This window comes from Mobula hypostoma, chromosome 9 (genome assembly GCF_963921235.1).
Source record: "Mobula hypostoma chromosome 9, sMobHyp1.1, whole genome shotgun sequence".
In the NCBI taxonomy this organism is placed as follows: domain Eukaryota; kingdom Metazoa; phylum Chordata; class Chondrichthyes; order Myliobatiformes; family Myliobatidae; genus Mobula; species Mobula hypostoma.
The window spans coordinates 30,832,843-30,850,381 of NC_086105.1; the positions used below are offsets into that span (position 1 = coordinate 30,832,843).

General features: G+C 41.0%; 1 protein-coding gene across 1 annotated transcript in view; it reads right to left on the reverse strand.

The window, feature by feature from the left end:
• The window catches only part of LOC134351601 (synapsin-3-like), a 337,761-nt gene extending 337,652 nt beyond the window's left edge, over nucleotides 1–109 (reverse strand). Inside the window, exon 1 of the mRNA XM_063057970.1 lies at nucleotides 3–109. The gene's annotated coding sequence lies outside the window, so the exon portion shown is untranslated. The remainder of the gene's footprint in view (nucleotides 1–2) is intronic.
• Nucleotides 110–17,539: the final 17,430 nt, after the last annotated feature.

Here is a 17,539-nt window from a genome sequence, read left to right on the forward strand (position 1 = left end):
ACTGATTTACGATGTTAAAAGTCCGTTACATCGCTTTTTCCGAGCTCTGTGCCCAAAGAACTTGGGTCTTCTTCTAATCTTCTAGGCCGCGTCCTTTGTATATCAAATAACGGTCAGTTGTGAAACCCCGAGAGCAGGTCCCATTCCCACAAAGAACCGAAGTTAGCATGTAACTCTCGGTCAGGGTCTTCAAAAGAACTCTGAAAAGGAAAAACAGAGATATTAAAGATAGAAATAGAGCTGTTTCTGAAGATGCAAACAGAGGAGTCGCCATTTGGCGTCATTATCTCCTTAGCTCCACCCACCAGGTTCTGTAGGTTCAGAAATGAACTCATCACATTCTGTGACATTAACCTGATCAGCAATTTCACTGGTTTCTCATTCCAACAATAGTTTAATTCCAACACTTCTCTCATCAGTAATGATCATACCTATAATTCTTTCGGTCTACCTGAACCAAGTTTATCTTCAATATTTTATCCCCTCGTCCATCGGATCAACAGCTGGTTGGTTATTTTCCTTTGTAAATCCCTTATTCTCAGTTCCTGCGCGTGTTGGTTTTCAACGAGTCTATGCTCATGTTTCCAAGTCAGCAGTTTGAATGCTTCATCTGAATGATAATTATATAATGTTCCCCTCTTTCCAAAAAGTATCCAGCTATGTATAAGATCAAATTCTTCTACATGCGGTGAACTGACAACTACTTACTACTGGTATGTACATTCCTGAGTACACAGGATATGGTTTGTCCATTTTATTGACACACAGGTAACAGGAAGGCAGCAGGCAAAACTCATGCCACCCACTTCTGCCAAAACTATGAAGTAATTGCTGTTTCAATGGGCAAGCCTCATTTACGTGCCTGGGCCTACACTACTTACCTGCCCCTCTGCAGAGGAAGAAAATCAGCATCGTAGAGGCTGAGTCAACTAACAGTGAGAGCCTCGGAGATGATCCTTGGATGAGCCAAGAACTGAGTTTACCCCTTATCACCCACAGCTCCACACAATCTGGGCTCCAATGGGAGCAACACACTATGTCATTCTGATTCATATGTTTACAACCTGATATATTAGTGTTCAAGCTGAGAAGTCCTCCTCATCCCCCATGAGGGAGAAGGGTAGGGGGTAATTATTTAAAATATATTCTTGAGCTTAAGTATAGAGTGTTGGGCTGGAGGGGGGAGCAGAGATAAACAAAAAACAACTTTCTCTTTGCTTGGCAATCTCTGATCTATCCTCAATTGCTTCTTTACACACAGCCCCTCTGCACTTTTGAGTATTGCTGCAGTGCTCGGCACTGTGGCCAAGAAAGCACCCCAGTGACTACTTGCTCAGAAGGCTGAGGAAATTTGGCACGTCCCTGATGACTCACAGTTTTCACAGGTGCATCACAGCTTGGTATGGCAGACTCCACTAACGAAAACCACAAGAAATTACAGAGCCCAGTCTCTCACAAAATTCAGCCCCCCTTCAGTTGCCAACATAATCAAAGGCCCCTCCCACTCCGTCCAATCGCTCTTCTCCCCTCTCCAGTTGGGACAAAAATACAAAGCGTGAGAGCGCATACCAGGTTCAAGGACAGTTTCTATCCTGCTGTTATCAGAATTTTGAACAAACCTCTCATACTCTAAAAGATGAACTCTTGACCTCCCAATCTATCTCCTGATGGCCCTTGCACTTATCAAACTGCACTGCACTTTCTCTGTAATTGTAACATTATATTATGCATTCCTTTTTACTTCCTTGATGTAAGTATGCATGGAATAGTCTGTCCAGATGGCAATGCAAATAAAAGCTTTTCACCTTATCTTGATGGACAATAATAAACCAATTAATAGTTACAAATGCAATATTAATAGAGGCCAGACATAAAAATCATTTGGAAGAGAAGGTATTCTCTGCAGAATAAAGGTACCACAGACATGACCTTAGATAGGTTGTCCTTAACTGAAGTTGTTCAATCAAATGGATAACTGTCAACCTGTGATGTTTTTACTGGCATTCTGCTGACAATTAAAGGTTCTTAACCCTAATCATTTCTAATTCCTTCTGCATCTGACTTCTTATTGCAGCAGCAGATGAACGTGCTTAGGGTAAAGCTTTTCAGCTTTCTGTACATTTCAGTCTGTGGCTCCTCAATCATAATGGAGAGCACTCTGACTGGCTGCATCACCCTCTGCTATGGAGCGGCCATGACACGGGATCAGAAAGTTGGAAACTCAGCCAGCTCCATCATGGGCAATAGCCTCCCCAGCAGAGGACACCTTCGAAAGGTGATGCCACAAAATGGCAGCAAGCATCATTAAGGACCCCATCATCCAGGGTCTGCCCTCTTTTCATTGCCACCATCAAGGAGGAGGTAGAGGAGTCTGAAGACACACACCCAATGTTTCAACAACAGCTACTTCCCTCCACCATCAATATGGACATTGAACCATGCACACTATCTCACTATTTTTCCCCTCTCTTTGCACTACTTACCTAATTTAAATACATATATTAAATACTTATTGGAATTTATAATTCTTAAAAAATTATTAAGCACTGTGATATACTGCTGCTGCAAAACAACAAATTTCACAACATATGCCAGTGATATTGGACCTGATTCTATTTCTGATTCCAATTACATTTCTCCTGTAAATTAAGATGTTTATTTCTTATTTTATTTGAATGTCGAAGTAATTCAGAGAAGCACTTGGGTTATTGTCAAATTAATAAAGAAGTATTCCACCGCACTCAGTCTGACATACCTGATAAAGCCAGAAGTGACAAGTGTTACTTATACAATTAAGAACAGGCATCCTGCTGAGCTCTTATTATCTTCCGTATATGTGCTCAAATCTTTCTGAATTCTACACCAGGCAGCTACTGAACCAGGACATCTGCTGGAATTTAAATAGTGTTTTAGTGTCAATCGACAGCAATAATTATAAATGCTACTCACAACATAAGACACATAAGTAAATGGAATAGAAGACGGAAGTTCAGACATCCACTTCAAAAATCGGAATCTCTCAGTAGCCAGGCTTAATCCCCTGCCAGGGAATATACAGTATGCAGATTGTACTGTCACATATCCTGCAATAACACAGTTTTAAAATCATTCACTCAGTGGGACGACACAGGCTCACGGTTAAAGGAATGCTACACATGGTGTACTCAAACCATTCCAACGCAGTAATTTTTGAAAGCAAAATGCTACAGATACTGGAGATCATAAAAGAAAACAGAAAATGCTGGAAATCATCACCAGATGAGGCAGCATTAGTGGAGAGAAAAGCGGAGTAGATGCTTCAGGACAAAGACTTCATATTTATGGAGCCTCCACTAAACTGCTACGTTTGATGCAAGGTCATAGACCTGAAAAATTAATTCTGCTTTTCTCCCTGCAGCATTTTCCTTCTCCACTGACCTTTGTCTATTTCGTGTTCCCCATCGATCATGGCAGGGTGGGATTTTTTTCCCATCTTCTTGGAGTTGACTGGGAAGGTGAAAAGGCATTTATTTTCCTTTTGATTCAGATTGTTAACTGTGATGTGCTGGAAGTTAATACCATTTCTGGTGAACTCGTGTCGGTGTGCCTACTCCTGCAAGGCGCAGAGATAAAGATCTGCTCCGTCTGGCACAGGTAAGTAACCTACTTTGTTCTACGTCCTCCAAAAGGGAATGTAGAATCCTGACAAAGAGTTATTGATAAACAAGAGAAAATCTGCAGATGCTGGAAATCCAAGCAACACACACAAAATGCTGGAGGAACTCAGCAGGCCATGGAAAAGAGTACAATCAACGTTTTGGGCCGACACCCTTTAAAGTTATGCTTTGTAACTCCAAATCATAAAGCTAATTAAAAAGAAAAAGAAGAGAGTCAGAAATGCAAGTCTAACTTCATTTTTTTTTACATTAAATGACTTATTACTTTTACATACAACCCCCCACAATGCACTGTGTAAACAACAAAGAATACTTAATCAAATACAATATTACTCAAATATTACTGATATATTAAATACAGAACAAACTTCCCTGCTTAGCTATAAACTCCAACTCGATACAGAATGCATCTCAACTATATACACAGTATACTATATATTATACAACTAATGAACAGACATCTACAGCATAGTAAATTTTAAATTGTCCCATTCAGGTCTAAAGATTTAATCGCTGTGGAGGCTTTTTAACTCTTGAGAAATAATATCTTTCCTGACAAGGGATGTCACTCTGCTTGGCAAGGGAGACTTGTGGTTGTGAAATAATCTCAGGTTCTGGGGCCTCCTCCGTGATGTTTGTAGGAGATAACTCTGAGACTGCAGGAAGTGGTTCTGACAGATCCGGACACCTTTCTTCTTCCTTTTTCTCCTTCTAGTTTCTGCATTTTGATCTTAGGAAGGTGCATTTAGTTCACTGGAGCATTCTTGTCTCAATCATTCCCTTATGATCTGATTTATTCTGCAAATCACTTAGCTGGAGCGACCAGCAGCAATCAGGAACAGACTGGTTGACAACCACGAACAGTATGGTGATGACTGGAGAGACAGTTGACTTTTGATCCCACTTAAGAAACCTAAAGTGTTCTGCAATCTACAATGGTTTTAGTTCTAAAAGTTCTTGCATTACTTTAATGGCATCAGCAAAACTCAATTTGGCTGGTTTAGTTAGAGCGCTCAAACATCAATGCAAACTGTATGCCTTTAAATCCAATGCATGCAGCAAAATTGGCACTCGCTTCTCCTCAGCTATTCCATTTGCTTTAGAAATACTGCTCAATTCGCTTCATATACAATATCCAGTTCTCTCTTGTGTAATCAAATGTGTCAATCTTTGCAATATTGCCAGTCATTTCAGTTTTTCCTTTACAATTATTATCACCCAGTACTCACTGTTTATGAATCCTTCCAGGTGAGGAAACACTTCACCTGTGAGTCTGTTGGGCTCATCTACTGTATCTGGAGGTCCTGGCTTACCCTCCTATATATCTGTGAGACCCGACATAGATTGGGAGACCGCTTCACCAAGCATCTCTGCCAGATAAAGCGGGATCTCCCAGTGCACACCCATTTTAACTCCACTTCTCATTCCCATTCCGACATCTCAATCCATGGCTCCTCTACTGTTGCGATGAAGCCACACTCAGGTTGGAGGAGCAACACCTTATATTCCGTCTGGGTAACCTGACGGCATGAACATCGATTTCTCAAACTTCCGGTAATGCCCTTCATCCCCCTTCACCATTCCCATTCCCTTTTCCCTCTCACCTTATCTCCTTATCTGTCTATTGCCTCCCTCTGGTGCTCCTCCCCCCTTTTCTTTCTTCTATGGCCTTCTGTCCTCTCCTATCAGACTCCCCCCTTCTCCAGCCTTGTATCTTTTTCACCAATCAACTTCCCAGCTCTTTACTTCACCCCTCTCTCCCTACCCCTTCCTGGTTTCACCTATCATCTTGTGTTTCTTCCTCCCCTTCCCCCAACCTTCTAAGTTTGGCTCCTCATCTTTTTTTCCTTCAGTCCTGATGAAGGGTCTTGGCCTGAAACGTCGACTGTACTTTTTTCCCACAGATGCTGCTTGTCCTGCTGAGTTCCTCAAGCATTTTGTGTGCGTTATCTAAAAAACTAGATTTATTTTTACATGTATATTCAATACTAATACATTCTCATGTGCAATTATACTTATTATAATTATACACACACACACACACACACATATATATATTTATATATGAAGTGAAAATTTCCTCTTTCTTTGTGCATATTGAGGGTTGGTCTTTATTTTTTTAATTGAATTCTTGCTTTGTGGCTGCCTGTAAGCAAACAAATCTCAAGGTTGTATGATTCATACATTCTTTGATAATAAATGTACTTTGAATCTTTAAATTTTTCTGTATTTTTTATATCAGATTACCCGTGACTACTGGGGCAAAGAAAAGATGTTGGCAATATTCTATTCAGCATCTTGCCCATGATTTTATTTCACCGCCACTGGCCAAAAGGACGCTACTGTGAATAATTTGTATGACCACGGTTTCAAATGAAAGCATGCGCCCACATAAGCAGAGGAAGCACTTGGAGATAGCACCTTAAGGACAAGAAAGACATGACATTGGATTGCTTCAAAAAAAACCATGTGATCATTTTCCATCAAGGCTGACAGTAAAGCAAATATTTAGTGAGAAAGCAGCTAAGGTAGACAAAGGTTGACTTGCATCCTCTGAGATTTCAAACTGAAATGCAATAGCTGGCAAACCACATACTCTAGGTGAATCATTGATTCTGCCTGCAGTTTCTGTTGTAATTTCGACTGTTAGGAATCACAGCACTTATGAAACTATTCAAACCACCCCCTTGAGTAACTCATCAATATCAAGGCATATTGATAGAATGTCAGATGATGTGGAAAAACAATTAGTCTAACAACTGAAAGTTAAGAAGTTTCCAAATTGATGAAAGCACATTGTGTGATGGTGAAGCCCTTCTGATGACATATGTTAGGTTTTTATGTTAGGCAAAATTCAACCGCAGCAAGCAAATGTTCTGGATAACTACTGATATTCAAAATAGATTTCCACAGCTCTGGGAGAAAGCAAAGTTGTTTTTAAATTGGATTTTCCATATCTTATCTAATTGAATGTGGTTTTAGCCAAGCTCTTCATCTGCTGTCAAAAGCTCGTAAACTCTTTTCACATCATCAAGATGGTTATCTTTAATTATCTTTAACCAATTTGCAACCAGATATTCAAAAACTTGTTAGTTTCCACTAGTCACAAGGATCTCAGAGTGCCCAAAGTAATAAAATCAAGCACTTTTTCATTACTGGTTGTAAGAATATTATATATATTATAAATAAGGAATCCTATTCATGTATACCTGTAACACCGTATTTAACATATAATAATACCTATAACTTGTAAAAACATAAATATTGACTGTATATTGGAATAATTAGTGCAGTTGATGAAAAAAAAACTTTAGTACCTAAAGCAGACTATGGAGGGTGGGGGCTACAGAGGTAAACGTAAGTCACGAGTGGGCCACAAGTAGAAAAGTTTGAGAACCACTGTTATAACCACTGGTGTGAATGTGCACCCAACACTGTATAATATTACAGTAATCCTTGCACTACCAACTTATCAGTGTGAACTTGGAAATCTTGTAATCTTCCACTTGTAAATCTTGTACATCTTATTTTTAAGGTAACTTATTTTTTTATTCTTTCTTACTTCTCCTCTAATATTTATGTATTTGTGCACCTGTAATGCTGCTGTGATGCTGTAATTTCCTTCGGGATCAATAAAGTATCTACCTATCTATAACATTTCTCTTAGATCTGACAAGCACCAAAATTCAGGTCAAGTTATCTAATTCAAATTCAAATATTCAATGTGATTGAACCACCCAGATAAAATAATTTTATATCTGCAATGCACCCAACTCGGTAGTGTAGATTAATAGATTTATTGTACCTGTTCCATATCAATACATTGTTGTATCACAGCCTGATCCTTGCTTTGATGTATTATATATGGTCAATGCTCTGTCCGCTAAACCTTCACATTCGTGCACACAAACCTGAGAGCAGTCCAATGTTGTTTGCCTTATATAAATATTTATGGTTAAAAACCTCCAACTGGTTCTCATGGGATACTATTGTGTCTCTTAATACCAGAGCCTGATGAGGTTGACAAACTAAAACCAATATCAGCTTGAAACCGAGGTTACACAAGAAAATAAACATGCCACAATTAGTTATCTAATCAAACAGCAAGTAATCTTTCTGCGGTGTCCTATGTCTTCCTAAAAATCAGGTGATTCACGGTTGAAAGAGTATTTAGCCACAGCTCCTTCAGTACAAATGGAACCATAGGCATTGTGGGTGAATCTGAAAATTGCCACCTATACTTCCACAGTTCAATACTTTGGAGCAATATTACACTTTAAAACAACACTGTACTGCAAAGAAACATATTTTTGTTTGCTTTCAAGATTATTGCAGAAAACCTTTGGCAGAAAATCTGGAAACTGATAAAACTACATCTGGAAAACTATTCACATATTATGCAGCATGATTTTAACCCTGTATTCTTGTGTATAGGTTAAAATAGTTCCCATTTTCCCACTCCCTCTGGCCTTGCAGATTCAAGTCAGTAACCTAATTTAGGACATTAACCAACACATTGTGACATAAGAACAGTCTACTATGATCACTACATTCAAATTGGAGAATTCCATTATCAGCAATACTAACCCACTGTAACACACAATGTAGTAACAAGGAGCACCACACTCATCTGTCATACTTGACTGTTTTCAACTCTTTTAAGATTGAGTCACTAGGTGGTCCTATGACTGTCTGAATCATCCTGTTAAACCAGTTAACAATGGGGATATTGGCACTCACCCTGATACTAACCCACATCCACTAATTCATCTTTCCTTTGTTGACTTATGACTGTGAGGCTAAATACAACTTCAATGCTCTATCTGTTTGCTGACTTTCATGCCTCGGTCTGACCACATGGAGGCACCAGTCTCTGACCTGTCTTCTGCTCCCTTGATTATTTGTTAATTATTCTCATCTGTGCCATGTTTTGTTTGAATATTTAAGTTCCCTCTGTTCTGTTCATCTTTGCTCAGTCTTGAATCTACCTACCCTGTGAGTAGTGATTGTGAGTCCTAGCCAATGTTCTTTACTAAGCAATCTACAAAGTAAAGATCCTTTGTTCAATTCCACACTCATCTTTGGTCTCCGGTGCACTTTGGTTCAAGTCTCTCCTGATAACCTACTGGTTAAAGATACAGAACTTCACTATAACAACCCTAGTTCAAACACAGCCTGGCAACCACCCCTTGTTACAGCAAGACTGAGCCATTGACGGACCCAGCAGAGTATGAGCATCTCCGATCAGTGCTGGCCAGCCAGGACGTCATGGTGATTACACGTGGGTATATGTGCCATCAGATCTCAACTGCTCTGCAGATGCTCACCAAGATCATCCCACTGAACCAGCAAACCCCTGCTGCTGTCCCAACTCCCGAGTTTCCAGCCAACATAGACGTAACACCTGCTTGTCCTGTTCTAGTCCCCCACGGTTCCGATGGTGGCGCTCTGAATGTGCCAGCACCCAAGCAATTTGGTGGCAACCCAGGGACATATAGAGGGTTTCCTATCTAGTATTCTCTCACTTTCAAGCTGTAGCCCACCAAGCTCCCCTCTGACCACTGCAAAGTAATCCATATTGTCTCTCTCCTCTGGCAAAGGTCTCATTTGGGTTATGGCAGTCTGAGAGAAAACTCTCCAGGTTCTGCAGATGCATCCCTCCTCACAAGGGAGATAAAGAAGGTCTTTGACCACCCAGTCAGTGGATGAGAGGAGGCCAACTGACTCCTCCAACTTTGTCAGAGCACCTGTAGCGAGACTGACTTTGCAATCGAGTTCAAGTTCAAACTTAATTGTCATTCAACCATTATTAAATAACTATGCATACAGCCAAATGAAACAGCATTATTCTGGGGCCAAAATACATACATAGCACAAGACATATAAAGCACACATAAGACTGCAGTAAAATACAGTCACACTAAAAACATAGCCCAGGTCCGAGTCCATGAATGTTGCAGCAGTCTGTAGTCGAAAACAATACACTTGCGTTCTGCCAAGTGAATAGCGGGGGACAGCGTTGACTCCAGCATGGATGCCACGCCAAACCACCCGTGGCAATCCAGTGGAATGCCGAATCTGACGCCTCCTCCTGGGCGGCTGCAAACAAGCAATACCGCCGCTTAAGGTCTAGTCATCACTACAAACCAAGTCATGCAGCTCCCCCACCAATAAACCAATGAGTTGGAATTACAACATTCCACACCACCAGTATCCAACAGGGTCTTCAGATCACAAGAAGAGTGACAGAGACAATCAGTCGCTATTAGACTCCACACCACCTTCGGGCAACAGACACCTCTCTGATGTAGGCAGCTGCACAATCCGCACCAAGTAAAGCTCTTTTCTCCACCAACGAACAACTCGATGACGGGATTGGCATGCAGCATTTTAAGTTCTCAAAGTCTAGCAGGGTCTTGCGGTTGTAAAGCATACATTTAGAAAAAACAGTAACATCTTTGGTTTACCCCGTAGAAGCTGTCATATTGCCAGAAGATCCAATCGAGTTCAGCACCTTGGCAGTAGAGAGCAGTTGGAACATTGAAGCCCATATAGCCACTTTCCATCTCTCCTATCTCTCTTGAGCTGTCCTGTTCCTCTCCACAACACTCCTGCCTGACTGAACCAATAACTGTGCAATTGAATTGCTCCCTGGAACCCATCTGCCCTGAGGAAGACCCTGCACCCTGTCAGCTCCAGAAAGGGTAGCCATGGAGGAGCACATCTGTGATGCCCTTGTGTCGGTTTCATCTACCCTTCCCCATCCCCTGCTGGTGGGGGCTTATTCATGGCAAAAAAAAAAGACGGTGGACTTCAACTATAGATTATCGAGGCCTCAATAACATCACAGTGAAGAACCAGTGGCCCTTGCCTCTGAAGACCACACTTTCAAGCTGCTGCAAGGGGCAACCATCTTGACTAAACTGGACCTCTGAAGTGCATACAACCTGGTACACGTTTGTGAGGGTGATGAATGGAAGACCACTCTTAACACGCCCAGTGGCCACTACAAATATCTGGTGATACCTTTCAGATTAGTCAACGCCCCTGCAGTTTTCCAGGCCCATATCGACAACGTTCCTTGAGAGATGCTACATGACTTTACCTTTGTGTATCTGGTTGACATACTCTCCTCCAAGACCTACCATGAATATATCCAACATGGGCCTCAAGCTGCAGAGTTGCTTGCTTTTCAGCTGCTGGAGGAGAGGCGTCCAAGCCATCGCATACTTCCGGGGGCAGCGTAGCACAGCTGTGGCAACTGAAGGTTTGAAATGAACTTAGTGGTCTGGACTATATTTAGATATATTTGTCTGGTGTGTTTTTACTAATCTATATGTGCTTGTCTATGCGAGGACTGGGCCTGGAATCCATGGGTTCGCCTAGCGGGAGTCGGGCGTCGGGGCAAGGCCTGAGCCTGGAATCCATGGATTTGCCTAGCGGGAGTCGAGTGTTGGGGCGAGGACTGGGCCTCAATGCCATGGTGTCTCCTAGTGGGTGTTGGGGCCCAGCTGACAGATGATATCGGTGGGCTGGGAGGAGGGGTCTGGACTATATATATATACATAGTCTGTGTTGTCGTCTTTTTACTGACATTCTATATGGGTTTTTTGACTTGTATGCATCAAGCCATGGGGTCGTGGGGGGGGGGGTGGTGTGTTGGAGGGAAGTTGGGCCTTAGGTCTCTTGTTATGTGATTGTGATCGTGTGTGTGCTTACTGTGTGTGACTGTTGGTAATGTGTCTTTGCACCTTGACCCCATAGTAACGCTCTCTCGTTTGGCTGTGTTCATGAGTATTTATATGTGGTTAAATGACAATTAAACTTGAATTGAATTGAATGTTCGATGGGTCCTTCAATGTTTACTCCTGAAGCATCAATTCATCGAGCTGGAGAAGAGTGAGTTCCATGTCTCCACAGTCTCCCTCCTCAGGTTTACTGTCTCTAAGGGGAACCTGCAGGTGGCCCCTAGGTAGATGGATCCCTCAGGCAGTCAGGGATTGGCCATCAAGCAGCTCCAGTGGGTTCTGGGGAGCACAGATTTTTACTGGAGATTCATCCACAACTTCAGTCCCATTGCAGCACCCCTTCTGCTCTGACTAAGGGAAACTCCGGCCTATTTTGCTGCACACTAGGAGACACGGTGGCTTTTCAAGAATTGAAGCGTCACTTCACAACAGCTCCTATCCTTGTTCTCCCTGACCCAGGGCTGCCATTTATTGTTGAAGTAGACGCCTCAGACACTGGGGTTGGGGCTGTTCTTTCATGATGACCACCACTACACCCCACCCCCATCTGACCATAAACTTTATCCCTGTGATTTCTTCTCCCAGCAGCTTACTCCTGCTAAGTGAAATTGTGGCAGGGAATAGAGCGCTGTTCTCGGTCAAATTCCCCCTGGACAAGTGGAGACATTGGCTGGAGGGGGCTGAGTATCATTTGTGGTCAGTTCAGGCCACTAGAACCTGGCCTATATTCAAGCGGTGAAGTGGTGGGTGCAGCCCAGTCCATCACAGGAAAAGCCCTCGTCATCACTGAGCACATCTACAAGGCGTGCTGCCACAAAAAAGCAGCATTATTCATCAAAGACCTCCACCATCCATGCCATGCTCTCTTCTCGTCGCTGCCATCAGAAAAGAATATAGGAGCTTTAGGTCCCACACCACCAGATTCAGGAACCGTTACTACCCTTCAACCACCAAAGTTCAAAGTAAGTTCAGAATCAAGTATCAGGCTCCTGAACCAATGTGGATAGCTTCGCTCTTCTTAACACTGAACCAATTCCACAACCTATGGACTCACTCGACAATTGATGTTCTCAGTACTATTTATTCACTTATTTATTTATTATTATTATTGTATTTGCTCAGTTTGTCTTCTTTTGCTCATTGCTTTTTTGTCAGTCCTTGTGTGTAGTTCTTCATGGATTGCTTGTTCTATTGTGAATGCCTGCAAGAAAATGAATCTCATGGTGGTATATGGTGACATACTTGTGCTTGGATGATAAATTTACTTTGAACTTTGAACTTCAATTAGTTCTTCCATACATAATCTCCCTTCTACAAGTCCACACTGATCCCCACTTTCTTTCTCTGAAGCAGTGCAGCATAAATTAAACCCATTTCTTTCACATCAATCTTCCGCCCATACATTCAACTTTCTACCAGCTCAGGCAGCAATCTAGAGATGACTACTCTGCTGTCCTGCTTTTTTATACAACAAACCTTGGCTGTTCACACCTCTGTGTAATAAAACATGATAATGTAATAATCTCTCAGTAAGCACTCCTCTACTGAAAAGGTGGCCTCTATTTTATTTACTGCCCATTGTGCAGCTGGCACTTAGGGCAACAATGAAGGTCTTCCATTTCCAGCGGTGTTCAAGGCTTCCATCATCTTGCCAGTAGCTTCCTCTCAGTTGTCACTACTGTCAGTCATGCAGGTCCCAGACGGAGACTCAGGAATACCATCGCACTCAGATGTAGGATTCTTCATTGCTGTTTCCATAACAATTTTGTTTTACCAGTCAGGGTTGTTGGTCCCGAGCTGAACCTAGTGGACCGCTCGTAGTCTGGTGTCTGCCTTTTGACCTGTTCGGCATGGGTGACCCTACCCAGAGCCAAAGCATAGAGCGCTGAGTCCAGCCAGCATTGTTCTCTGGGTCACTGAGGCATGCAAGCCTCCAAACCACAACCAGGCTGTGGCCCCCCTGGAGGAGAGGTGGGCTTTGGTTAATTTCAAACTGACATTGTAACCTTAACTGAATCCAATAACAGATGTAAGAAGTGAACTGGCTACTAGAGGTTAGTAAATGAGATTAAAATATTATCCAGATAAACATAATCATATTTCATGATCCTTAACAATTGTACATTTCCCTGAGAAATTAGGATTCCATGGGAAAAGTTATTTCTTTGCAAATAATAAAAGAGAATAAAGATCATTTTAGATTTTAAAAAAGTTTATGATGTTGCCAAAAAGGATAGCAAACTTGAGGATTGGAATGGTACTGGGAAGCAACAATGAGAGTAAGTTGAGCAATTAAAGTTGTAAACCCTTAAAAACAGTGCAAGAAGTAAGAAAGGGTAAGGGAAACAAACCTTGATTCTGTAGGCACAAAGACAGCACAATTAATAAAGGGAAATAAAGAAACAACAGAGACATCAAATATTTGATCTGTCATCCCTCTAGAAGCTGCAATTAACACTGCAAAAGAGGAACCAAGGGTTTAAACCGCTAAGTAACCAAGTAAGTAAAATCACTGAAAAGAAAGCACAGGGGATAAAAATTAGACAAATTCTCTGGATCCTGTCAAGAGAGATGGTTACAACTTTGTAGGGCTAGGATCAAATCGTTAATGCACTGAAATTGACCTACTTTACTATGAATAGACCAAATGATTAATAATAATGGATGGTATTCAGCATCAGGAATATTGAGCTAAATGGGCCATTTGCAATGCGGTCCCATTGCCTTTGATTCAAAATACAACCAGGTGACTCTATTTTCTTTAAAATTAAGAACTGCCAGGATTTAGTTGCTAGAGTGCTTTTTTTGGGGGTTAGCAAATAACTTCAGCAACTGGCTTAATCCAGATCCAAAAGTGAACTGCGGATTAAGTCTAAAATACAGCTCTGGACAATAGGTTTCTAAAATACAGCTCTGAACAATGTGTTTCTAAATTACAGCTCTGAACAATGTGTTTCTAAATTACAGCTCTGGACAATGGGTTTCTAAAATACAGCTCTGAACAATGTGTTTCTAAAATACAGCTCTGAACAATGTGTTTCTAAATTACAGCTCTGAACAATGTGTTTCTAAATTACAGCTCTGGACAATGGGTTTCTAAAATACAGCTCTGAACAATGTGTTTCTAAATTACAGCTCTGGACAATGGGTTTCTAAAATACAGCTCTGAACAATGTGTTTCTAAAATACAGCTCTGGACAATGTGTTTCTAAATTACAGCTCTGAACAATGTGTTTCTAAATTACAGCTCTGGACAATGGGTTTCTAAAATACAGCTCTGAACAATGTGTTTCTAAATTACAGCTCTGAACAATGTGTTTCTAAATTACAGCTCTGGACAATGGGTTTCTAAAATACAGCTCTGAACAATGTTTTTCTGAAATACAGCTCTGGACAATGGGTTTCTAAAATACAGCTCTGGACAATGTGTTTCTAAATTACAGCTCTGAACAATGTGTTTCTAAAATACAGCTCTGTACAATGGGTTTCTAAAATGCAGCTCTGAACAATGTGTTTCTAAAATACAGCTCTGAACAATGTGTTTCTAAAATACAGCTCTGGACAATGGGTTTCTAAGAACCGTGAACCACAGTTAGTTGGAAGACCAAACAATGCTGCTTTAAATTTGTCATTTGGGCGTCTGAAGTGTGGGTGCGAAGAAGGAGGTGTGTGGTGGTGTGTCGTTCAAAGGAAGCATTGCAAATATGGAATTACCCTGAATTGTTCTTTAAAATGTCGTGTAGTGTTGGGTCAAGCAGACCTTCTCCCTTCAAAAGAGTCTCTATATGAAGCCTGCTGTGTCTCACTTTGTCCAATAAAAAGACTGCTTCGTATCTACCAGTACTTCTCTCCGGTGACTTTGTTCATAAATTAGTCATAACCTGATTTCTTACAGTACAAGACAATGCGTATTAATTTGGCCAGTGAGTTATACTTTAGGTTGATAACAGGAGTTTGCTTGTGGTACATGCAATGTATTATAAATAAGTCACCTATACACAACTTTTTTTCACATAGGCACAACCATTTTGTGGAGAGTGGTATACACAAGGTACAAACGTTTTAGCAGTTCACCAGATCTCTCGGTGATTTCAATTGAAGTAAATAAACACATAGATCTCACATCTGACCTTGTGTCCAAAGTGGAAATAGCTTTAACTAATGCTCAAGAATTTCATTGACTGCAAGGTCCAATTATGGTAGTTTACAATCAACGAGCACCAGTGAAGGTTAGTTTTAAAGAAGCATATGACACATCTGGGTGAGATCTGGGCAACATCTCCTCATTCTGAAATCCATTGATGTGATTTCCTCACAGAAGATAGCTTTTCATTGTAGAAAGCTCCGTGAGAGGAAGTCTGCACAGTACAGGAACCATTGAGCATAATAGAGCATTGATCATGCATGGAATGTTATGTGCCATCAGCGTTAATGAAAAGCAGGATAACTTTAAGAGTGGCTCAGCTTTCAAGAGAAAACAAGTAAAATATAGTGTAAATGCACTGAGATGAGCATCAACACAGCAGCATATTGCTCAATAATGGGTAAGTAGAGTACAATAATCTTGAAAACGTACTTAGGGGAAGTGCTGAACACTTTAAGCTTGATTTAATTTTTTTTTTGCACATCTCAGCAGTCAACAAATAGGACTGGAAAGATATGTTTGCACCAATGCTTTCAACTCATATTTAGTTGGAGCTTGTAGAGAAGTTCCTGGATATCTACACAGCTTTTAGACTCTATTGCCCATATTCACATCATCAGGAAAAAAAACAACTTACTGTTAGCATCAGTCCGATGCATATCCATTGGCGAACTAGGTGGAAGAAGAGTTAAATAAACTATAATGAACTGGAAGTCTAGAGCAAGCCAGAGTAATTGTAATACTTCTGATTGTTTGAATATATGGTGTGTGCATGATGACATTAAACTTTGCAATCAATTACATCTGTACTATTACCTACCTCTCAGGATTTATTTTCAAATCTGACACCAAACTACATCTTCCATATGTATATGATCAACTTGTATGTCAAAAGGAAAGTCAGCAATATTAGACAATTAAAACAACTCCAGCAGTGCATTCCAGGCATTTACCACTCTCTGAAATCTCCACTAAACTTTCCTCTAAGTGTGGTCTAACCAGATTTTAAAGTTCAAAGTTCAGAGTTAATTTATTATCAAAGTACATACAGTATATGTCACTTTGTTACCCTGAGATTCATTTTCATGTGTGCATTCACAGAAACCCAATAGAATCAATGAAAAACTACAAAGACAGACACACAACCAATGTGCAAAAGACATAAAGAAAAACAAAATAATAAATAAATAACAAATATTGAGAAAACGTGAGTTGTAAACTCCTTGAAAGTGAGTCTATAGGTTGTGGAATTTGTTCAGTGTTGGGGTAAGTGAAGTTATCCACTCTGGTTCAGAAGCCTGATGGTTGAGAGGTAATAATTGTTCACGAACCTGGTGGTGTGGGTCCTGCGGCTCCTGTACCTTCCTCCTGATGATAGCGGTGAGAAAAAATCATGACCTGGATGGCAGGAGTCCTTAATGATGGAGGCTACTTTCTTGCAAAAGCAGTCCATGTAGATGAGTTTAATGGTGAGGCAGACTTTACTTCTGATGGACTGGGGACTATCCACTACATTCTGTAGGATTTACCATTTAAGGCCATTGGTGTTTCCATACCAGGTTATGATGCAATCAGTCACTATACTCTCCACGACAAACATCTACAGAAGTTTGACAGAAATTTAGATGTCATGTGGAATCTTCGCAAACTTCTAAGGAAGTAGAGGTGCTGCCGTGCTTTCTTTGTAATTTCATTTATGTGCTGGGCTCAGAACAGATCCTCTGAAATGATAAAATCGAGAAATTTAAAGATGCTGACCCTCTCCACCTCTGATAAAGACTGGCTCATGAACCTCTGGTTTCTACTTCCTGAAGTCAATAATCAGCTCCTTGGCCTTGCTGACATTGAGTGAGAGGTTGTTGTTGTGGCTCCACTCAGACAGAATTTCAGTCTCCCTCCTGTATGCTGATTTGTCACCACCTAGAAGATCTAAGAGACTCGGCAAACCAAATGCATATATTATTCTCCAAATATCATACGTATTTTATACT